Source organism: Suricata suricatta, chromosome 1 (genome assembly GCF_006229205.1).
Source record: "Suricata suricatta isolate VVHF042 chromosome 1, meerkat_22Aug2017_6uvM2_HiC, whole genome shotgun sequence".
Classification (NCBI taxonomy): Eukaryota; Metazoa; Chordata; class Mammalia; order Carnivora; family Herpestidae; genus Suricata; species Suricata suricatta.
In genome coordinates, this window is record NC_043700.1 from 60,636,389 (window position 1) to 60,662,018 (window position 25,630).

General features: G+C 36.2%; 1 protein-coding gene across 1 annotated transcript in view; it reads left to right on the plus strand.

Annotated features, from left to right (window-relative positions):
• Positions 1 to 9,179: 9,179 nt before the first annotated feature.
• Positions 9,180 to 25,630, plus strand: part of LOC115291690 (E3 ubiquitin-protein ligase MARCH1) — a 336,178-nt gene continuing 319,727 nt past the window's right edge. Inside the window, exon 1 of the mRNA XM_029939232.1 lies at positions 9,180 to 9,197. The gene's annotated coding sequence lies outside the window, so the exon portion shown is untranslated. The remainder of the gene's footprint in view (positions 9,198 to 25,630) is intronic.

Here is a 25,630-nt window from a genome sequence, read left to right on the forward strand (position 1 = left end):
GTCACTGAACCACTTTTGCTGGGAACTTATTGTGTTTATTGTCAGGTAGTAGGGGTTGTGCCTGTTGAATGACTGAACAGTGCAGGGTCAAGGGGTAGTCCCTATGGAGGCAAGGGGCATTGCCTATGCATTACCTGTGTCTATGTGAAAACTCAGTACTCACTGAGCATGCCCACTGCCAATGTATGCAATTAAAGCATCTACTTATATAAATCAGTAAATTCAAAAGATAAAAACAAAAATTGGCTACCCCAACTCTCGATATGGAACCTTCTTAAGATCAGAAGATCTTTTACAGCATCAAACAGGAGACTTTTCTAAATGTGTGGGACAGCAGGCTTAGAAATGTAAATCCTCAAAACCATTATCTGTCCTTTCTGCCTCCAGCCACACTGTGCGCCTCAGACTTTGTAAGGGCGGTGGCTAGCCACAGGAACAATTAACTGTAGAGAAATATGTTTAGCCTCAGTTTTGTTTCAGATTGCAATTACGTACAGGTTGAGATGGTTGCCTTTCCATAGCAAATATGGTACTTATCATCTGCCAGGCATACCCTTTTGAGCCAGTTCATCAAGCACTCAAGAAATGTAGCTATCTCAGGAAAGCAGCTTGTCCTAAAATGATTTATTCCTATTCAGAGGAAGGTTTAACTGGCATTTTGAAATAAGTAAAGTAGTAGGGTAAAAATGAAGCTAAACAATTCCAAGTATCTGTTACCGTAATTGCATAAGTAGACATCTTAATCATTTCAACTGCAGGAAACTTTGGTGCTGCACATTTTCTAGTCATTGCAAACACATTGTTTGTAGGTGGAACCACATATATGTGTGCATGAGTGCACTTCTTACCTTTGAGGAAGATGGTTTGAAAGTGACCTCAAATGTACATATCTCCATTCTTACAGGGGTTGGCAATGAAACTTATCTCTTCATTAATTAATCTTTGATTCTATAAATCTGCATAGCTTGGTACTAAGCACATTTAGTGTGAGGCCAAGATTATGGCTCAATTCTTACTTTCAATGTACTTAAATAATTATGCAGAGATTTAGACAAATAGACAGCTACAATATAAAGTGCTAAATGCTACTATCAGGATGCTATAATAACATAGAGGAAAATTGCCAAACCAATCCAGCCTTGGAGGAAGGTTTCCTCAGCTGAGTCCTGAAGAATGATGCCTGTTGGTCCACTGTCCCTAATAGAAAATAATATTACTTTGTACCTGGGAGTCATTGGCCTTGTAATTCTGAACCACCATCTCACACTGGTTTATTTTCTGGGGTTATTCAATAAAAAGGGGAAATGGGTGAAATGATTTAATTGAAGTGTCAAAAGTTAGCATTAATACAAATTATTGAGGAAAATTCTGAGTGTGCCTATGCTGTTTGACCAGAGATCAAATTTTGAGTAGATAATCGATTCCTTTTCTGGCTGAATTACTCATTCTGCCTGTGAGCACTTCTCAGATGGTGTTGATTCTTGGCTGCCTGACATATGGTGGCTCTTTGGTTCACTCTTAACGTGCTCTAATGAGGCTTCAGTGAATGTTCAGGGTTGCTACTAAATGTCCCTTCATCTTGACTTAAAAGAAAATCATTACTACTAATTCATACATTTATTCAAAAGATGATTATCAGGCTTCAACTATGTGTCAAAGGCTCAGTTCCTTAATTTTCTCATATAAATTTTAGAAATAGTAATTAGCTATTCAAAAATTGAGACAATATTATGTCAATTTTTAATAATTATTTACCCAGGTCCCCTTCCTATTTGTATGTTTAATGTGTTGGAAGACGATTCTCCATGGATGTCTTGCACGTCTGCATATCTTGTGAGCAGAGGCACTGTCTGACTTCATTCCAAACTATCTTTTCAGAGATGTTTGTATAGCAGACAGCCATGGAAGATAGAAGTAATGTCTCCATTGAGAGCCAAGGCAGGGTTGTTCACTGTCCAATATAATAAAGATAGTGTCTCCTTCAGGGCAAAGATCAGGCAAGTTTACAGTTCTTCATAAAAAACCTAGTTTCTCTAAGCTCAGAGTTCCTCTCCTGTAATGTAATCCACTGAGTGTGCAGATATCATCAGTTCCTCTTTACATTAGCATGTGGAAATTTGGTTTCAACTAACTGATACAAATTTTAATCCTTTGGCTATGGCTGTTTGCTATGAGGAGTAAGGTCATTTGCTCTGACCTTCGAATCTCACGTCTTGTGCCAACATCCATAAAACTATGGTGGCCAACTAATTCTCTTGCAAGTGGAGTAAAATCTCAACACCCTTGACCATTTCTGACATAATGTTCTCTTCAGTTGTTTTTCTTCTATCATCAGTTTCTTTCCATATAATGAAAAACATAAGTACACAAATGAATCATTCTTTTTTCAAGAAAACTCAATATAATTTTTTTAACTTATATTCTTTATGACAGATATTTGCTACATCATGAGAACTCTAGCAGCTTGTATCTTCACAACTCAAGAAGCAGATTTCTTACAGGGTACTTTTTTGAAAGTTCAAACATGTTTATTACATGGACACAATGATAACTATAAAGCATAAAACTGCAGATTTCTAAGTAGGTAAAGTCAACATTTATTTCCCTCATAGTTTCTTCCAGTGAATGTGGCCAACTGCCCTCTCTCCCATTACTCTCTCCCAAAGCATGTAAGATTAAAAATGAAATAAAAAGAAGTCTGATCCTAAAGCAACTTGGCCATATTCTCAAGAAGTACTTTTTTTAACTGCTTATTTATTTATTTTGAGAGATGGAATGAGAGTGTCCATGAGCAGGGGAGCAGGGGAAGGGCAGAGAGAGAAGGGGAAAGAGAGCATCCCAAACAGGCTCCACACTGTCAACATGGAGCCCAATATAGGGCTTGATCCCATGAACTATGGGATCATGATTTGAGCCGAAATCAGTAGTCAAATACTTAACCAGCTGAGGTTAAAGAATATTTTTTTAAAACTAAGCTATATAGAGCTTCAGTGGGCCATCTGGTTGGATTGTGAGCAAGCCTGAAAGGTCTGCTCTCATTTCAAACATAGCATTTCCGCTCATATATGTTCTACATATTACATGTCTGTCTAAGATTTTTAGGCATAAATTAAAGAAAGAATGAAGGAGGGAAATAATAATGAGGATATGTTTTGAATCACTGCTCTGTATTGTGAATTTAAAAGGTTTTAGTCTGGGAGAAAACTGGGTAGGATAGTATTCATGCTTTTTCTCCCTATTTGTTAACTTAAAATGTGAAACTGAGTAGGTGAGGAACATTGCCATTTTTATTTTGAATCTTCTATATGCATAAAACAAAATAGTGAAAATACTAATGGGCTCCTCAGCCCATTAGGTTGCTGAGTTTTCCTCAGTTTTTTGTTTGCTTGCTTTTTCTCTTTGTTTTTAATCTGTAGGGACCATTTACTGTATGTTTCCTTGAAAAAGGAGAGGTTAGTACAGATAGTATCATTTGATGATTGTGAAATACAAAGCAGGACACAATCTTGGACCAATAATTATTTGCTAATAAAAGATAAGGCCATTGCATACGTTATTAATCATCTTTAAAAGGACGATTATCATGTAATGTATGTTAGGAGAAGAAAAAACAAAAGTGCTGGGCAATTTGTTGTGCTTTCTGCAGTAACCTACTTTGGCTGTATTTGGATTACAGCCCTTAGATGATAAAAGGAATCAATGTTCCACTAATTCACAGTAGTAAGCAAGTCAGGGGGAAAAATCTTCAGATCCTTAGGGAACAGTGCAATGTATTATGGGAATGCACTAGAAAGCCCTTGCTTGTTGTGGGCAGAGTTGACAGCTTTTTTTGTTTTCTTATATTTTTGTGAGTTGAGAGTTCATAAATTTCTGTAGGCAAAAGTACTCCTTTGTGAAATGAATTTTGGAAATAAATGCTATGGATCTATATCCACTGGAAATTTATGTTATCTTTAAAAATGAGAAAACAAAATACAAAGTAGGAAAAATGTGCAAACAATTAGGAATTTTGGTCTGGTGTTCTTTAGTTAACACTTTCTATTCTAGATTTTCCTCTAACAAATTCAGGCATTAAAATTATTTACCATGGGCGTGTGTGTGAGTGGCTCAGTTGCTTAAGCCTCTGGCTCTCAATTTCAGCTCAGGTCATGATCTCATGTTTATAGTTTCAAGTTAGGCAGCAGGCTCTGTGCTAGAGACTTCTTGGGATTCTCTGTCTTCCTCTCTCCCTGCCCCGCCCTGCTCATGCTCACGCGCATTCTCTCTCTCCCTCTCTCTCTCTCTCTCTCTCTCTCTCTCTCTCTCTCTCTCTCTCTCTTTCACTCAAAAGAGAAATAATAATAAACATATAAAAATTATTTATAGTATGAGCTAGCAAAGTCATTTACCTCCAGAAGACCTAAGTAAGGAATTAGGAGGACAATTACTCACCTTCTCAGAGTAAAAATTTAATTACTGTATGTTACCAAGTGCGCAGAAATAATTATTACTAAAACATATACAACAGAGCTCTCGAAATTTGACCTGACAAGATTTTGGTGTCCTTTTCTCTCTTCATACGGTGTCACCTGAGCTTTGAAGCTTGATTTTGTTTCTGATGTTTGAAATGTAGGTTAATTACACTAACTGGTGTGAAGTCAGAAAAATACAACAAGTATAAACAACAGTAACATATTTCAAACATGCCTGACACAATTCTCTGAACATTTATGCATTTGTCAGAAACTAGTCTGTTCCTATTATTGTATAGGAAGCAATAAAAGGCCAACTTTGAGATCTAGCAGATAGTTTACCAGTACAACAGAGAGCTGGCTTGTTCTAGGTTAATGATATTTCCAGAATTTAATCAAACCTATTATATCACATAACATATTGACCACCAGTGCAGTAAAAAAATAAATAAGTAATAAACATAGAAATCAGGATGTGTCTTTGTCTCATCAGGAAAAAAGAAAATTCTCTGAGTATTTAAAGAGGGAGTGTAATGCGGTGTTGGTTTCACAGATTATGGAATTGCTGATAAACCATTCTTCATTCCTTTCTATGTTATGTGTTATAATCCCTAATTCCTTTCAGATCACTGAACTTCCCATTTCCCTAAAATACACTAACATCAAAGTTCATTCTATCGAACTGTACTACTTAATACCTCTTTTTGTTACAATCTGTAGGGCACTGATCAATCCTCCTTATTCCTTGAAAATGTTAGCTCCTAGATAGCAATCTTCAAATTGCTCTCACTTCTGTTCAACATTGATATTTTTCTTATTTTTTGGGTAATAATTGATCCTTTCAATTTGTATGTATAATTCCTTTTCTTTGTTTTTTTCCGGTATTCTTGTCTCCATCCTAACTAATCCATCCCTTATGGCCATTCTTTAGACCGGTTCTGTTTAATAGACCTTTGGGCAGTGATGAGAATATTCTGTACCCGTGCTGTCCAGGATAGTAGCACTATAGACCGAATGTCTGTGTTCCCCCCAAAATTACTATGTTGAAACCTCATGCCCAAATGTGATGGTATTTGGAGGTGGGATCTTTGGAGGTGATTAGGTCATGAGGGTGGTGCCTTCATGAATGAGATGAGGGCCCTTATAAAAGTGACCTCAGAGAACTCTCTCATCCCCTCTGCCATGTAAGGATACCACAAAGAGATGACCATCTTTGAATCAGGATGCAAGTCCTCACCAGACACAGAATGTGTTGGTGCCTTGATCTTAGACTTTCCAGCCTCCAGAACTGTGAGGAATTAATGTCTGCTCTTTATAAGCCACCCAGTCTATGGTAGTCTTTTATTCTGAGAGCCTGAACAGAGTAAGACAAGAAGCCAGTAGCCACATGTGGCTCTTGAGCACTGAAATGTAGCTAGTGTGACTAGGGAAGTTAATTATGATTTTATTGATTTCTGATTAATTTAAATAGCCACATGTGGTTGCCATCTTAGACAGTGCAGCTTGGACCTTGTCATTCATAATAACTACCTACGTTTTAATCTCATTTTCATGTAAAATTCTTCTCACCCTGCTTATACTTCTAGCTCACTTTTTTCCAGAACCCATCTAAAACAGTTGTTAGGTATCTGCACCCTAGAGCTTAAATCCACTGATCTTACTACTTTTCACTGTCTTTAGCCCATTGACCTTCTCATTATCCTCCTTACACAACTCTGATTCCATGCTACATCATTGGAATCATTCCTTGTACACACCACTCATCTTGCTTGCCCTTCTTTTTGTTCTGAGTATTTCATAGGGAAATTTCCAAGTCTGGTTAAATCTAACCCTTTGCCCACTACTCTGGGCACTTGTGCCATAAATGTTGCTGGAGAAAAACATGTAAGCCTCTCATGTCTCCCTTTAACTTCCTGGCCACTTAAACACAAGCAGACTCACAGAGCTACTGGAAAACCCTGTTTAAATAGCTCATTCATTCTGTCACTAACCTGATTGGTCATTTCATACTTTACCTCTCTGCTGAGAACCTGAGGCCTCACCATCATTCCTCTAAACTGATGCCCTGGCTTCATATTTCACTAGAATAGAAGCAATCAAAAGAGAACTTCACAAGTCCTTCCACTGTCATCTGCCCACATATTGATCTGTGCCCGTATACTTGACAGTTCTCGCCTTTTGTGGAGGAGTAAATGTCACATTCTTAGCTAAGGCAATGCTGCAGCTTTGCATTAGATTCAATTCTCATCTTACTCAAAGTCATTGAAGAAATTCTTTCAGAAATCATCAAGATTTCCCTTATATTCCATTGTTTCATCAGCATACAAGCATTTTGTCATTACACACATCTTAAACAAAACAAAACATCTCAAATCCCTTCCATTTAGCTGTGCCCTATTTTTCTATTTCCATTTACCCCAAAAATACTCAAAAAAAATTTTCCAGGGGCACCTGGGTGGCTCAGTCAGTTAAGTGTCCAACTTCAGCTCAGGTCATAATCTCACAATTCATGATTTTGAGCTACATTTTGGGCTCTGTGGTGATAGCTCAGAGCCTGGAGCCTGCTTCGGATTCTCTGTGTGTCTTTCTCTCTGCCTCCTCCTAATCTCTCTCTCTCTCTCTCTCTCTCTCTCTCTCTCTCTCTCTCTCTCTCAAGGAATTTGGAGACTAAGTTCTGAGAAATTTGATCAGGACCCTGCTGGTCAATCTTCATTATCCTTACCTTTTTTATTCCACCATGTAACATATATTTGTTGGAATATGTTTGGCTGTACTACTTGGTAATGAAACTATATCAAAGAATATGAGACAGTTCCTGTTCTAATTACATTTATGATTTAGTGGGAACACTTAAGAAAATACTGTATTATGTAGCTTCTTTGTTAAAGGTGAAACCTCTGTATTTCTACTACCTGGGTTCAGATCCTGTTTCCAAGACTATATCTGAACAAGACATTTAATCTTTCAGTACCTCAGTTTCTTCATCCCTAAAAAGAGATGAAAGAATATCTACATCATAGGATTGTTTTTTTTAATTAAAGATACAGTTTTAAAATTTATTATATTTTTATTTATTTTGATGTTGTTATACCATAATTATGCACAGGTGTTCATCAGTAATAGGAATCCAGAACTCAAGGAAGAGATCTGGATTAAAAAGTTGGGTATTTGAAGATGTCAAAATGGGAAAGTCTTTTAGACATGAGAATTTGGGGCAGGGGAAGAAGAGAATTCAGGGCAAAAGTTTAAATAACATTTAGGGGCACCTGGGTGGCTCAGTAGGTTAAGTGTCCAAATTCAGATCAGGTCATGATCTCACTGTTGGTGGATTTGAGCCCTGCATCTGGCTCTGTGCTGACAGCTGAGAGCCCCAAGCTTGCTTCGGGTTCTGTGTCTCCTCTCTCTGGCCTTCCCTGCTTAAGCTCTGTCTCTGTCTCTGTCTCTGTCTCTCCCTCTTTCTCTTTCAAAAATAAACATTAAATTTTTAAATAACCTTTTATTTTTTCATCCTATTTTTCAAAAATGCCTCTTTATCTTATATGAAGAGTCTTCTTTGCACCTCATGCCTAATGTTCTGGGCTTTGAACTTGTTTGCATCAAGGATCTTTTAGATTTTCTCCTGCCAAAAGCCCTGTTATTTCTAAACCCTGACCACCGAAAGTGCAATATAATTTCTACTTTGAAAGTCCACAATTCTAAGTAATCTCCCATCACAAAAGGTCTTTAATACTTCAATTATATTTGCATTTTCTGCATTTTTTCCTTATATGAACAAAAGAATCTCCAGATTCATCCTCTTCTATGTTCACCATATTAAACTCAATCACAAAGTTTTGAGGATTGTTGGTAATGCCTCCCTTGCATATATTTTCCTTACAAGCTGCGTCATAATAATTTAAATCTGGGGTCTTTCCAAAAAAATTTTATGGGAACACTGTATTATTTAAAAATCTTACCACACATTCCTTAATATATTTTATTTGCTATATTTATTAATAAGCTACATACAATAAGCTATACCCTGGATCATTATATTGTATAAGACTATAAGACACACATAAAAATAGAAATTAAAAAAAATTAAAACTGCAAAAATATGTATTTTAAAATGTATTATATTTTTAGCTTTTATGATGTTGTTATACCATAATTAGCTAATATTGCAAAGTCCAAATCACAGAGATAGCATGTACCACTGATGATAGAGGACATGAAGCATGTTTCAAATAGTAATCTTACTAATTTTATTGTTATTTGTGACTCCATTTAGGATCTACTTAAATCATCAGTATTTTGCATCTGTAATGTGACACTGAAGAGTTTATGATTTTTGTCTTTTACTTTTGTTTTACTTTGTTATCTTTAATGTATAGTTTCTTATATAAGGTATCTATAAGCCACACGTCCAATAAATGAAGATAAATTTACTAAACTAGAGTAATCCTAATAAAATCCATTGAACAGGGTATGTCTAAACCAAGGGAGGTTGAAATATGCTGAAAATAAATGAGCAAGGTAACCACTGTCCATTCCTCCTCATGAGGGACATACATTTTCCCTCAAAGATCTTGCAGAATGTATGTGACTGCGTGAGGATGCTTGTGCCAGTAATTGCATATTAAAGTTTAGTAAAGCTTAGTTTTCTTTATATTTACATCTATGTAAATATATATTTTTTTCTTCCTAAGCTCTATGCACTGCCTCATGTGCTTATTCTACTTTGTGTCCCCAACGGATTTAAATGGAGTAAGTATTTTTCCAGATTTATCCCCAAATGTCACTAGCTGCATAGGAAAGAAACTCACATTCCTGGAGAATGTTTTAAAGTGGCAGTCACTTTCTAAAATGTATGTCATGTCTGTTTTCTGGCTTGGGCTAGTGTCTGGATTATAACCATGTATGTAAGTTTGAGAAGCAAGTTTAAAGGTTGCAGCTTAAATTAAAGATAAAAGAGATCTCATTAAATGTGTTCAGGGTACTTTGAAATCAGTCTCTATGATGATAATGTTTCAAAGCCCTAGTGACCCCGACACCTGTGACCTTCCCAGGTACCAAGAGATCTTAGAACTGGGGACTATCAATAAACACGAGATACTGGAGGAATGGGGTAAAGGTGCCACTACTAGTGCTATTTTATTACATTTGTCTCCATGACTTCTCAGAGAAAAGAGAAGCTAGGGACACTACTTTTTTAAAATTTATTTATTTAAAATATTCAGAAAATATGCTCATAAAATACAGTACATTTTAAGATAGAAAGGGGGGCAGCCCATATTCATGTGACATTTGAGATACATTTATTTTATAATCATTAAGTTTACTTAATATAAACCCCCCTTCTCCTTTCTTTCTGGAAATATATTAAGCAGTCATTTGGTCCCCAAATTCATATCCCTGGGGGGGCCTTCCCAGAGACCACGTAAGCTGGACCGTTCTACAAAATTACAGTTCCCTGAGCTGTTCCACTAAGTGACTTGGGCACATCTGATAATCAGCCCTCAGTTTCCTTATACAAAAACCAGTTTTCAGACACTATTTGTAAGACCTAGTAAATCAAGGATTTATCCATCATTGAATGAGTAAGGGGCTATTTTCTTATCCCACTATAATAATTCTAGAGGAAATGGTCAGTGATCAAACTATATGTGATTCAAAGACATGTTTATACTTGCACCCACCAAACAAAAGATCTATGAACATCAATGTGTTATTTTGTGATAGATTTATTGAATGTCCCTGGATTTGATGGAGATTGGGGCAGGCAGAGAGTGCAATGATGGTATAGAATATTTATGAATATTTATGAACAGTGAATATTCAGCAACATATTATAAATATGGTTGCTAGGTTTAGCAAGTTAAAATACAGGACCCTAGTTAAATATTAATATAAGAAATAAATAATATTTTAGTGCAAATATGCCCCATGCAAAATTTAGGGCATGTTTATACTAAAAAACATTTGTTGTTTATCTGAAATTTAAATTTAGCTAAGCATCTTGTGTTTTATTTAGCAATTCTAGCTATAAGCCTCAGGGGGAAAATATCCCAACTGTAAATATGCTCTGAAATCTCTAGTATTGCCCCTTAGGATTCTGTTACCACAGAGTACAATACCCATACTTTGTTCAGTACCTGAACATAGCATATTCTAAGACACCTTAATTAAGAGTTGGATTGCTTACTGGAAACTTCCAAGCAAGTTGAGAGACAATAAAGAATATGGTTAAGAACCCTTAATGACTGGGTGATTATGAGCTTTTCTATCTTCATATGTAAAATGGAAAAATACCTCTCTATGTCATTATCCATTTTTAAATAAGGATCAATAATAAATCAACTAAATGGAATATATTTATAAGTAGAATGGGATATAATATCATCATTCATACTGAATAGAAGATTGAAGGAAAAGGATATTCACATCTGCTTCCCTTTTTCAATCTCAGCTCAAAAACAAGGCTTAATATTTAAAAATACAGAGTTCAGTGCTTTATTGACTTTCCTACCTTTGCTCATCTTCTCTGTGATATGGCAAGCACCCATTTCCATGTACATATCTTTCCAAAGCATCTTGAATATGTTTTGCTGTTGACTTTTATTAAATTTAAAATACCCTGAATTCATAAAAGGTCAGACCTATCCATATTCCAGTATAAGCACCAAAATGCATTCCAGAGGTGATTAGATAAAATATATAATGCTGTGGTACATCCTGAAAAGTAGAGAAATGGATTATTTGGAGAAAAGCAGTAGATGTGACCCACCAGGCCTTGAATTTTCTTGTTACATCAACAGAGCAGGTAGAAAGGTGGCCAAGTTCTCGGTGTCGGTGGTGGAATCTCATGGATGTAACATAACTAAATTCAGAGTTGCCTGGGTGGATCAGTCAGTTAAGCCTCCAACTTCAGTTCAGGTCTTGATCTCAGTTTGTGGGTTCGAGCCCCATTCTGAGCTTTGTGCTGGCAGCTCAGAGCCTGGAGCTTGCTTCAAATTCTCTCTCTCTCTCTCTCTCTCTCTCTCTCTCTCTCTCTCTCTCTCTCTCTCCTGCCCTCTCCTATTCATGCTCTGTCTCTCTCTCAAAAATAAACTAAAAAATAATAAACTTATTTAAAAACATTTTAAACCCTAAATTCAAACCAGAGATGCCACCGTCTCTGACTGGACACCTTAGTTTGTTTGAATAATGTGCAGTTGACTGTGCCTCCTTTATTAAAGTTACTTTTTAATCATTAGGTAATATTGTTTGTTTCCAGTGATGAGGAGCTTTGTAGGCAAGAGAAAGTGATAGCAAAGGGAGCAGCTTGGGTATCTGGGACAACCAGAAGTAAGTGACAGTGTGAGATAAAAGTACTGTGGGCTCGGGAACACAGGTGGCTTCCAGGTGCTGAATCATGTATCTTTCATCTTCTCTGGACTGCAAAACTGTATTTATGAAATTTATTTTTTAATATTTTAATTTGTTAGCAACATTGGACATCTAATATCATAGCAATAAGAGAGAGGGAAAAAACCTGTAAAAAAAAATGTCAGTTACCCGTGTTCTTCCATGGGCTATGTGAGGAGTCCCAAGAGACAGAAGGCAAAATAAGACAACAATTTAGACAACTTTTATAAAATGATGAAACCTAAAAGAGGGAGATTTGTTTATACATTCATAATCTCTTTAATGATATTGCAACTGCTTAGCTGACTGAAACAGCAGGTTTCTGCCTGAAGTCAAGAGCTTAGATTAAATAGCTTCTAAGATTCCATCTACCCTGGGACTTGTGAGCTTTCAGGCTGTCTGGGGACTTTATGATAGCTCTCAGTAGTGTAGGCTAGCATTATTGTGTCATCTTTGCTTTGGCTAAAAGAGGTTAAGTGAATTCACTGGTTTAATTATTTCCACCAAGTCCCGGAAACGCACTCTTCTGTTGATTTCAATGATAAATGCTTTCCATAATTGTGGACTCTTTTAAAAGCAGCTTCAAAACCAGATATCCAGAAATTTCCTCTTTCATCTTGCTCTGTAAAGTACTGCATTTCTGCAAATTAAAATGAGAAGTAAGTCTCCTGCCCTGTAGAAAGCAAAAATAAATCAGTAAATAGCATCTGATACTGCAGACAGTACCCACAATTCACTATTTATGTAGCTTTCTTCATGAAGTGACAAAGAAGTTTTTATTTATAGATATTTTCACTGGGGTAGACTCATAATCAAGATATTTCATTTTCGTGACACTCCCTTGAGGGGATGACAGTCAGGAAACATTAGACTACCATGTTTCCTTGTGTATAAGAGATAGAGTTCCAGCTGCTGTCAGATTTAATAAATAATGCCCAGCCACGTGCATTTGACTATTATTGGTGTTATGTTCCCAAGTAAAGTTCATAGATATGTTTCTGTTCTTAAATCTTTTCTATATATTCCTGGATAGTACTTCCTATATTTGATACATTTCTTACCCTTTCTCCTAATTGCTCCCAACCAATGATTCTGTTTAGTTTATTACTTCTCTACCCCCTTTCTCATATTCAGTTATTTTGTAGATGAGACCCCTGGAGGGCAGAAAGCATATCATCTTTATTCTCCCCTGGTGCTTAGCAAAGGGCACAGAGTGGATGCTAAGTGTACATTTGTTGGGTGGTTTTATTTCTCACACTTCACAGAGTAAATTGGAAACATTCTGTGAGTAAAATGTGCACTTGGATGTGATGAGATCATGAAGTGTGAAGCTGTGGTGATTTCCAGCTCTCCTGTGTCTGTTCCATGCTGTTGCCTGTGAGACAATGTTGGCGCATCAGCATCTTCAAGCCAGTTTTTTTTAAAAAACAGTTTATTGTCAAATTGGTTTCCATAAAACAGCCAGTGCTCTTTTCTACAAGTGCCCTCCTCAGTTCTTTTTCAGTATTCAATAGTCTCTCAAAATTTGCATCCTTCTCTCTCCCCAACTCTCTTCCCTCTTCCCCTCCCCATGGTCCTCTGTTAGGTTTCTCCTGTTAGACCTATGAGTGCAAACATATGGTATCTGTCCTTCTCTGCCTGACTTATTTCGCTTAGCATGACACCCTCGATGTCCATCCACTTTGCCACAAATGGCCAGATTTCATTCTTTCTCATTGCCATGTAGTACTCCATTGTATATATACACACCACATCTTCTTGATCCATTCATCAGTTGATGGACATTTAGGCTCTTCCCAAGATTTGGCTATTGTAGAAAGTACCGCTATGAACATTGGGGTACATGGGCTCTCAAGCCACTTTTTAATCTCTGTTTATTTCTAATTTATTCTGCAATAAACATACTCCCTTCTTCTTTGAGTGATTCTGTCAGTGTGGAATAATGGTGGTGCACTCACATGGGTAGGGCAGGACATGTGACAGGGGTTGAAGTGGAAACTCGGAATGTATGTTGAATGCCTAACAGTTTAAAGTCAAGGTAATGCATTTTAAATAAATATGTTTTATTCTCCTACATTGAAAAATATAACTTAATAACAAAATTGTTTTATAAAGTATAAAGCAATGTTTTTTTATATAACTACAAATGGACAGAAATTCACAGACATATTAAGTTAATCACTGCTGTTCATGTCTATGTGTGCTTCACTAATGGACCAACAATGATGGAATAATGCAATAAAACTTCCCGATTCATATATTATTTTATATTTGTTCAAGAAAAGTTATTCCCATACTTTTATTTCAACAAAACAGTAATTACGTTGTATAATCAATATTTTTAAAGTAATTTAGATTCCTGCCAAAATAGTAATCTAAAGGATTGAAAGAGTAAAATGTAATGGTATTCAAAACATAGAAAATATGCAAATACATTATAACAGTGTCCGTTAATGTAAATGTAATATATAAAAATTTAAATTATGTTCATATTAGTTATTAGGAATTATTTTTCTAAATATTTAGTTCTCTTATAATTAAAAGGTAAATATTTAACATCAATATTTAAAAGCAAAATTATTTTAAAGGTGAAATTTTTATTTTATTTATTTTGTTTTTGCAGTTTGGTTCCATTTTCTATGTTTATTTATTTATTTTGCCAGAGAGTACACAAGCAGATAAGTGGTAGCGAGAGAGAGAGAGAAAGAGAGAGAGAGAGAATCCCAAGAAGGCTCCACACTGTCAGTGCAGAGCCCAACGTGGAACTTGATCCCACGAACTGTGAGATCATGACCTGAGCGAAGGTCCAGAGTCAGATGCTTAACCAACCGAGCCACCCAGGCACCCATGGTTCAATTTTTGTCTTAGGTTTTTTATTGAAATCCCAGTTCGTTTCCATTGTAATATTACTTTCAGGTGTACTGTATAGTGATTCAGCTCTTTCATACATCACCTAGTACTCCTCACAAGTGTACTCCCTAAATCCCATCACCTATTTAACCCATTACCCCACCCATAAAGGTAAAAATCTTAAATTTATTTTCTGAAATTTTTTATTTTATTAAATAATTTTTAAAAATAAAAGTATTTTCAATCTAGTTGCTAATTTACTGATCACTGTCAATTTTCATGTTTTAACTCAATGTATATATAGTGTGTGTGTGTATATATATATAATAAACATATATGGTATCTATATATTAATTGGTACAAGTATTTATAGTATACATATTTATATATACTGCTAAATATTCAGTATTATAATATTTAACAATACTTAAATTGTTTAATAATGCAAATTTTTCATTATCCACCATGGGAAACTTATAAATGCCTTGCTCATTCATTATATCAAGCGCCATGAATTGGAACATAAAGACAACCTGGATTTCCAAATATTCCCCATACTATATATACTGCCCTTTATGTTCAACTTTTTATTTTAAACACCATATACACACACATGCACACTCCTCCAACTCTATTATCTAACAGATTTTTGAATTATTAAAATTGCCTATGCTTCTTGTAAGATTCAAACAATACGTAGCATATAAAGTAAAACATGAAGTTTTCTTTCAGTTACTCCATCCCCTTCCATAGTCTGCTAACTATAGTTAACAGTTTAATATGAAACTTTTTAGATATTTGCATGTGTAGGTAACACGTGTGTATGTGTGTTACCTACACATGCAGACATGCGTGTGCACACTCTGCTTGTAAATATAGGGATTGCTATCTTATGTATTAGCTGAAACTTGATTATTTTTTCTCTTTATTTTTATTTTTTTAATTGTTTATTTTGAGAGGGAGATGAGACAGCATGAATAAGGGAGGGACAGAGAGAGAGAACGAGAGAAAGAGAGAGAATCCCAAGCAGGCTCCACATTGTCAACGCAGAGCCCAACCCTGGGCTCAATCTCATGAACCATGAGATCATGGTCTGAGCTGAAGTCAAGAGACAAACGCTTAACAGACTGAGCCACTCAGGTGCCCCAATGTTTTTCATTTTAAATAATGCAGCATGGGCACCAACCTCCTTCTTAGTATATAATGTTAAATTGATTAAATTGTATCCCACAAAGGCTATAATTACAAATAACTCCTCCATGAAAGCTATATTTATATAAATGCTATATAAATTTAGCTGGGTACAGTTGTGCCACTTGACACCACTATGCTAGTGTCCTAACCATGCCCACAGTTAAGGATCCCATCTCCTTGTGTCAATTGTCTAAGTCTGAGCCCCAAGACCCTGCATACCTCCTCCTGATAGAGAAACCACAGAAATGGTATCTGACCCACAGACAGTCTCCAGGACTCTAATACTACATGCTCAATTTTAAGAAAGCTTTTTTTTCATAATAGCTCTTATTGAGGTCACATGAAAGAAAAATGAGTTTCCCTTCTGAAATTCTTCCTTGGTAATTGGATGCTTAATACTGTTTTACTGTGGGAGCAGACTGTCCTGTGTTACTTGTAATTTCTCAGAGGACAGCTATTTTGGATGTCTCCATGTTACAGAGTGCCACACAAATGAAGGCTCCGACATTTCCATCCAGGTCCAGTCCTGAACATTCCATGGGTAGGAAAGGGACATCCAGGTAGCACCCAGGATAAATTTATCTATTTAGCCTGCAATCACTGGTACAAAAGGCTGACTTAGATGGGTTACAAATAATGGTACCTATAATTTGTTTTTTAATTCTACATGAACCACAGACTACTGAGGAGAGTTTATTGTGTGTGTTAGGAAAGCAGTCCCTCAGTTGTATTTGTTTGTGGAGAACCTTCTGTGGTTTTCCTCAGTGCCCAAGAGAGAAAAGGACTCATAAATACTCATATTCCTATATTCAAGATCATGCCCTCAGTAGTACTGCCGAAATTCCAGAAGAACAACAGGACAGTACGGGATTGAATCCAAAAAGGGGGCTGAAGGCATCCCAGATCCTGAGTTAGAAAAGCTTTGGCAGCATAGGATGATACCTTAAAACCCCCCAAGAGACTTCCAAATCCTTAAAATCTAGGCAACCCAGAAGCAATACCTTCTTGGTTAACTAGCAGGGCACAGTTTCACTCTACTCATTCTATGAGCACAGTTCAAAACCATAGCAAATACAGATTCATATGGGTGAGCAAATACCCTCCTTTTTTTTTTTAACCAATACCTCCCACTCTGCTGTGTACATCCTCTCTTTCTTTAATGCTTACAAGAATAAAGAATCAAACTTGGATTTGGAAAGTATCTGCCAAAGTGTATGTGACTGCAGGGAATTTAGCAGAACTCCTACAAGTGCTTGCCTAATGAGGTCAAGGAGAAAGAGAGCAAGCAAATGGAGCAGAGCGCTTTGTTCCTTGACAAAGTGGCTGGAATAGAAAAGTGAGAAACATCCAGAGAACCTTTCCATGTAGCTTGAAAAACTTCCTACAAATCCGCATCCGAAAGTACATATTCATCCTCACTTGCATGCCTGCGCGTATATGCACGCACACACATGCATGCATCCTTTTATGTACATATATGAAGCCCATGGGAAGAGATTTGGCTTCATTCTAAGCACAACCAAATCATTGGAGGGCTTTAAGAAGATAGTGCATGATTTACATTTTCAAAAGTTAACTCTTCTCTGTGAAGATTATGCTGTAGAAGACCAAGAATACAAGCAGGGAAATGAAGGGTAGTAGCAATGTAAGTAAAACCATATTTTTTAGATATCTACTGTCTAAGAAGGTGAATAGTTCATGGGGGAGGAACACACTTGTGAGTCAAGTATTTGTTTGGGGACATGGTAGATTGAGATATTGAATGGCTATTTAGATATATTAACTACAGATAAGGAAAGTAAGAGGCTGGAGTGGAGATATAGTCTGAGAGTATATAGATGCTATTTTTCAGACAGTGGAAGAGAATGTGCATCAGTGATTCTCAGCTCTGTCCATTAGAAAAAAAAAATACCAGTGCCCACATTCAGATACACACTAATTGAATAAAAGTGTCTGGAATGGGACTGAGGTGATGGTAATTTTTAAAAATTCTGCAGTGGATTCTGATGAGGATTGAGAACCATTTTTGAAGAAAGAGAAGGGGATTAAATCCTGGACATGTATGAAGAACAAGATAAATGGTGAACATATTGAGATTAAATCATGGATGCCTCTGTCACTTAGACATTTAATCAAGAACATTTCTGTAGCAATAAAAACAACTGATCTTGAGATCACAAGTAATGACAGATAAAAGGAGCTTATAATATAAGGCTGCCATTATCATTCATATAGTACAGTTCTTAATACAGTCTTCATATAGTTAAGCATGGAAAATAGCTATGATGCAGAAATACGTGGAGTTCTTAAAATATACTTTTGGGCTACTTTTTGCTTCCTAGATCTTCAAAGAATTGGTACTAATTAAAGAATGATTTACCACAATTAAATTTATGATGGAATCCATAGTTACTTATTGTAGCTGATAAATTCATCATCAAGCATTATTAGCTTAGCGTTTTGCTCTACAGAGTCCTCTCCACTACCAATATTTCTTCTTTTAATTATTTGGAAAGTCTAACTAGTTTATATTCTGACTTAACTAGTGAATTGCTGAAAAAATATTATAGATTGTAGAAAATAATCAGCAGTAGAGTGTAACAAAGCAAAAGCTATTACTTGGCATCTTTATCCTCACCTGTTCTTTTTAATCTTCCTTTTGGGGCATCAATGTCATGTATTTCTATGATTTTTAATATAACTTCTATACCAATAGCTACAAAATCTACAACTTTGGCCCTAATATCAAGCCTATTTCACAGGGATTCTTCAAACTGTTAGCTGAGAAGTTTTATACAAGGTTCTGCGGTATCTCACACTCCAAGCTGAATAGGGAGAATAAATAGGAAGCCATAATCCAAATGAGAGTTGGAGATTCTGAATGAAGACACATTCAAAAGTCCATCTTTGTAACCTAGTGGCTGACTAGGTTTGGTGAGGACAGCAAGCACAGATAACATCCGCATCTTAGCAAAAGAGAAGTTTTAGGTGACAAAACAATTTTTGGAGAGAAGACAAGTTCCATTTTAGACATAGTAAATCTTCTATTCCTAAAGGACATTGAGGTAAACATACTTGCAGTTGGCTCTTGAGTTTCAATTTGGGAAAAGGAGTTAGGAAGACATTTTTAAATTTGATACTCAACGTGTCAATTTTTGGTGTCTAGAGTTTGTTACGTTTCTGGACATTCCTTCATCTTTAAAATGAGATTTTGTCTAATAACCTCTTACATTTTTTTAAAATTCCAATTCTAATTATTTTACGTGATCTTCCCTACACATGTATCTTTATAGTTCTGTGTTCTCTCATTCTGTCCTTCTCTTTGCCTGAAATCTACTCTCTTCCTCTTTCCAAATATCAGTTTATTAATCAACCTTCAAAGGTATGCAAAATTGCCCCTTCTTAGCACCCCTGGTCAGAATCAGGTTATCATTCTTCTGTATCCCAAGGACTATTCTCCACACAAGTAGAATTAGCCTGACTCTGTGGTATTGTCTGCTTAAGTCTTAACAGTTAACAAAATCCTAAGTAGCTCACTTCACTAAAGATTTTATAGTTTGGTTTAAACATGGAAAAACTGAGTTCAGTTTCCACACATTAGTACCTGCAATAAAAGAGGACAAATAAAGATTTCAACATTTTATTCAAGGCAAAGGTGAGGCTCATGAGCCCAATTTCCATTCTGTCATTGAACAGCAATGGTGGTGCTATGGAATTTGTGGGTAGTTCTCATTGCATGTGTTGATGGGAAATGTAAGTAAAGGACTGAATTTTCTTTCATATTGTAATTTGAATCATCACCAATTTAAGGTTAATTTGGAAGAAGTTGTGACCGTTTTTTGAGATTTAGTATATTTGTTGCTGAGTTGCTTTTTTCCATCAGTGGCTTTGGCGTTAAAGAATTCTAAGAAACTCAGAATTGTGGCCCTCCCATTGAACCACAAAGCTACCTGAATATATTTAACTAAGGAGTAACTGAAGAAAACATTTCAAAGAGTATCACTGATGTGCAAGCATTCAAAATCAAATTCAACATGTGTATTGTTAAACAAATAAAATTGAGCTTGCTCCACGATATGGATTGTTTTGCAGTGACTAGAATTACAGAAGAAGGTGAATTATGGAGCTATGATATAGCCACAAAGTCAAAATTTGCAGAGATTCATAAGTTTTATTGCGTATAAAAGGTACTTCATATCTTTGTGGTTGAAGTGTAGACCTTAGTGTGTGCGCGCGCGTGTGTGTGTGTGTGTGAAATGTGGATATTTTTCCCCTGTACATTTGGATGCATTTCAGGAAGAACAGGTAGAAAACCATCCTTCAAATATCCTAAAGGCGAGTACATACAGTGCAAATGTTTTCTGAGCTTTTCGGTAATCCAAAGCTTCTCTTTGTCTAAAAATCTACTTTTGATACACTTTTATAAACTGAACTTAAGTACCAACTCTGTGATTTAAAATTGCACCAAGAATAAGCTAGACCCTTAAGGAATAACATGTCCATTGCTTACGTTATTAAATACCACATTTCTCCCTGAATATTTTCTCAATGTCAGTCCATATCTAGTATATGCCTGTAGCCACACAACTTTATATTAATAGTGTTACTTTAATTTTTTAAAGGAAATGCACTTTATTTGCTAGCAGACTGTACTTCATGAAAACATCAAATGTGAATAGGAAGTACAACAAAATATTCTGCTTTGTGCCCTGCCAATGAAATTATCAGTCACTTAGAAATCCCTTTGTTCATACTTCTTTGGGACTTACAGTGTTTGGTGTCCAGAGCTTATGTTACTCACAGGAACTACCATACCAGCTTTTAAAATAGAAGAGTACTTCTCCACCAGTTGGTAAAAACACAGACGTTAGCCTTCTGAGTATACTCTCATCACCTACCTCTCCTAGCATCTCCAGGAAGCCAACAACCAAAAGGGTATTTCTGTCACAATTGGTAGTGCTCTTGCCATACTGGTTGTTAAATACTTTGAATGTCACTCTGTTGGTAATTCTTGCTCTAATGTCTATATGTCTCCTCTTTGCCAGACTAAGATTCTCATAAGAAATCTGCCTTAATTTCATGTTTGTAGCCTTCCAGTGTCTGAGATATAGAAGGGAATGTTTCTTCGTTGAACTGAATTCTTCTAAATTCTTTAAAAATAAGTGTTGAACCAACATTTAGGTTTTACTTACTATCTTAGCCTAGAAAGTCTAGAAAAAAAGAGGCTGAGGCAACACGTACATGCTAATACTTTATTAGATGTACAATTCCAGAGCAGCACAGGTGAAGGAAAACATGTAAGGAGACTGCATTATCTTTCCTCCCAGAGCTTCACAGGAAAACTTGACCCATTGTATTGCACAAAGATGTGTCCAGAGAGAACATGTTAGAACCACTATGCCTCACAACAGTTCATGAGCAGAGAGGGAAGGCAAGACATTTTTTTGTCCTTTTTTCTATTTTATGCCTCTCACTGATCTTAGCTTTTTCCACTGAGGTGTTATATCTCACAGAGTTGGACTGTGTTACCAGGACACTAAAGGTGGATGCTGGGGAGGCCAGAGGTCCTGTGAACTGTCATCAAGGAACTCAGGCTGTCAGAGCAGTGGTGACTCCCATTACCATGAGGACCCTGATAGATGCCATGCTAAAGCCCAGCCCTGACAAAAGCCTGACTCCTGAAATGAATCTGAGATAACCAGAGGTATTGGGAAATGAGGCAATAGCAGCAAAAGCCAAAGGGCTGTGATGTGAGCCAATGACTAACCCCAAGGGGCTGAAGGAATCTGGACTGACACATAAATAAGAAGTAGCATAGTTTCTGAGAAGCTTTTCATATTGAACACTTAAACTTGCTCCCCTCGCCCCACACCCTAACCCCTACTACCATGATGGAGACTGTGAACTTGCTAGATAGGAAGCATATAGAGAAACTTTCCTTAGGCTTCAATTTTCAGTCTCCAAGAAAGAGAGATATTGTCCAGTAGCTAGGAAAAAAAAAAAAACCTTAAGAAGTTGTTTATTTTTCTAGTTTCTAGTGAATTCAGTCTTCCCAGTATGATTATTATTTTAAATGGTTTTTACTGTATATTTATTTATTTTAAGGTGGGAAAGGGCAGAAAGAGAGGGAGGGAGAGAATCCCAAGCAGGCTTCGCCAGCACAGAGCCCTACATGAGACTTGATTTCATGAAACGTGAGCCACAGTCAATAATTGATACATAACCGACTGAGCCACCCAGGAATCCCTGACTTTATTATTGTTTTTTAATCTTTTAAATATTTATTTAGTTTTGAAAGAGAGGCAGAGAGAGTCAGAACATGAGGGTGGTAGGGAAGAGAGAAAAGGAGACACAGAATCTAAAGCAGGCTCCATGCCCTGAGCTATCAACACAGAGCCCTACACGAGGCTCAAACCCATGGCGTGTGAGATCATGACCTGCATCAGAGTCAGATACTTGATGAACTGAGCCATCCAGGTGCCTCTTGACTTTATTGTTTTTAAATAGATGCTGAGAAACATCATAACATAGACCACATATATACATGTTTTCTGGTATTCTAGTATGGACTATCTTGAAAGTCTATTTCAGGGTACCTGGGTGGTTCAGTTGGTTGAGCATCCGACTTCAGGCGCAGGTCACGATATCATGGCTCCTGAGTTCAAGCTCCGTGTTAGGCTTTGTGCTGACAGCTCAGAGCCTTGAGCCTGCTTTGGATTCTGTATCTCTCTCTCTCTCTCTCTGCCCCTCTCTGGCCTGTGCTCTATCTCTGTCTCTGTCTCTCTCTCAAAAGTAAATAAACATTTTTTTAAAGTATTTTTAGTAATTGTTGTTTCCTAGTTTTATTGAGGTATAATTGGGAAATAAAACATTTTTAAAGTGTGTGATGTGATGATTTGATATGTATTGTAAAATAATTACCACAATCCAAGTTAATTAATACATCCATCACCTCAAATAGTTAGTTTTGTTTGTGTATGTATGTGGTGAGAAAGCTTAATTTACTTGCAGAAAATTTCAAATGTACAAACAGTATTATTAACTATAGTCACCATGCTGTACATAGATTCTAAAAAGCTATTCATCTTATAACTGAAAAGTTGTACCTTTGACCAACATGTCTGTATTTCCTCTATCCCTATGCAACTACCAATTTACTCTGCTTCTAATGAGTTCAATTTCTTTTTTCTTGAAAATATCTTCAAAGTAAAATATGAATTATTTTGGCAAAAACACTTCTTGGGGCACCTGGGTGGCTCAGTCAGTTGAGCATCGACTCTTGGCTTTGGCTCAGGTTGTGATCCCAGGGTTGTGGTCTCAGGACTGCATCAGATTCTTCACTGGGTATGGAGCCTGCTTAGGATTCTCTCTCTGATCTTCTCCCCTGCTCACATGCCCAATGTGCTCGTTCACTCTCATGCTCTCTCTCTCTAAAATAAAAAACAATGCAGATAACTTTTAGTTGACCATGTCTATATTTTACTTAAAGATATGGCCATATTATGACATAATCTCTTCTGATGTTAAAGAAAAGAAGTTACCTGCCACACTACCTATTTATTGTAGAAAAGGCAAGCATGATTTTCAAGTGTTTCTTGCAGTGGATATTTCTTCATTGAGAGCTGTCAGCTTCCAATCGACTATCCAAAGAGTCCATTTCATCTTCTGTTATGGGTACAGATTTACCGGTTTTCAAGAGTTTACTTGTGTAGACTTAAATGAAAAATTAAGGGTTCTTTGACATTACATTATAATCAAGTGTTTACAAAGTGTTTCTTGTCTTCCCTTTGGGCAATCAACTTAGTTCTGCTTCAAGGTGACACACTTGCTCAGACAGTTCCAGAAAAATTCACTTTACATGTGATAAAAAGATTGGCCAAAACACTGCAAGGTGCCTAGAATTATTTTGAGTTAGAATTAAATGGCATTTACCCTGACATATATAGAATTTAGTATCTAGTAAAACAACCAGTTTCAGCAAATGGTTGATTTTATTGTATTATTTCTCTTTTTTGTCCTTTAAGCTGCCTCTTGATTAAATTAATTAATAATAGACTCCAGCATCAAATGTCCTTCCTTTCCTAATAAAACAATTATTTTCGGCATGTTTTTTCAGTCATGAAATTAGCCATTTTAATAAACCATGTAAAACAAACTTTTACTGGCATTTTATTTTTTGACTACTCATTAACTAATAAATCCTGGGCTCAAATATTAACAAATAAAGATGTATTTTATAGAACTACATAATAAAGGAATAAACATAACACTTTTATGTAATGTAAATGAAGATGTCAAATGCATATTCCATGACCATTGTTTTTTTAACTTTACTATTTTATTAATTTATTATTTTGAGAGAGGGAAGACTGTAAGTAGGAGATGGGCAGAGAGAGAGGGATAAAAGGAATCCCAACCAGTTTCCATTCTCAGCACAGAGCCAGATGCATGGCTCAATCTCATGACCGTGAGATCTTGACCTGAACTGAAACCAAAAGTTGGTCACTTAACCAACTGAGCCACCCAGGCACCCCTCTTGTGACCTGCTATGTCTGATTTTATAGAGTCACATAATATATTTGGCATAATAAACCAAATATGGTAAATTTATTTTTAAATGTTTGTATATTTCATGAAAATCCACTCATCTATTCTGCTTTCACTCTTCTGTCTCTTTTACTATAAAGTCATCCAGAGGGCAAAGATTTGTAAAGTTCTTTGCATGATTCCCACATAGCACCATGAACAAAGAGGTATTTAATAAGTAGTTTTGATATTGGGATAGAGAGTATTAGACACAAAACCAGTCAAATATTAGTCCCACTATAATACTCTACCCAAACAATTTTAGTTTTTTCCTTAATTATTTCTTTCATGAGACACTTCCAATTTTTCCAGACCATGCAAAAAAAAATGCTGCTTTGTTCTGACTTCTCAAATATTATTGTGAATAAGACTCTTACCATAATGCCTAAGAAAAAAAGGACTTTGTTTCTCACTTATGAAAACCCATGATTTATATTTCATGCATTGTTTTATTTGGTTTCAAGCTGTCTTAATCTTTCTCCCAGCTACTATGGGAAAGGCAATAACTCTAGACTGAGTTTCTTCTCTTTCTTTTTTAAATATATTTTTAATGTTTATTTATTTTGAGAGAGAGAGAGAGGGAGAGATGAGAGAGGAAGAGACCATGAGCAGGGGAGGGGCAGAGAGAGAGGGAAAGAGAAAGAATCCCAAGCAGGCTCCACACTGTCAGTGCGGAGCCTGATGTGTAGCTTGATTTCATGACCCATTAGGTTATGACCTGAGCTGAATCGAGATGGAGGCTTACACAACTGAGCTACCCATGTGTTCTTTTAATTCATCCTATTTTGCTTCACTATAATGTTGAGTAAATGTGACCTCAATCCAGGAAGAAATGCGCATTTCAGATTTTTGTCGTAAGTTCATTAATTTTATATAATATTTCCATACTGCAGTATGTGAAAAACGCTATTCATAGTGTGTCAACAAGCAAAATCAAACAAAAAGTTGAGTACAAGGAAGAAATTCACCAAAACTCTGCTCTATTTTGTCTGTATCCTAAATATATTTGGATGGTGGGAAGAGTAATAGAAAATGGGATGGGTTTAAATAATAAATCCTTTCAAATAGAAAATGTTTCTGACACATATTAATAAAAATAGTTATTTGAAGCAGGTAGACACTTTAAGCATAACACAGAAATTTAGAAAAATTCTATCTGGAAA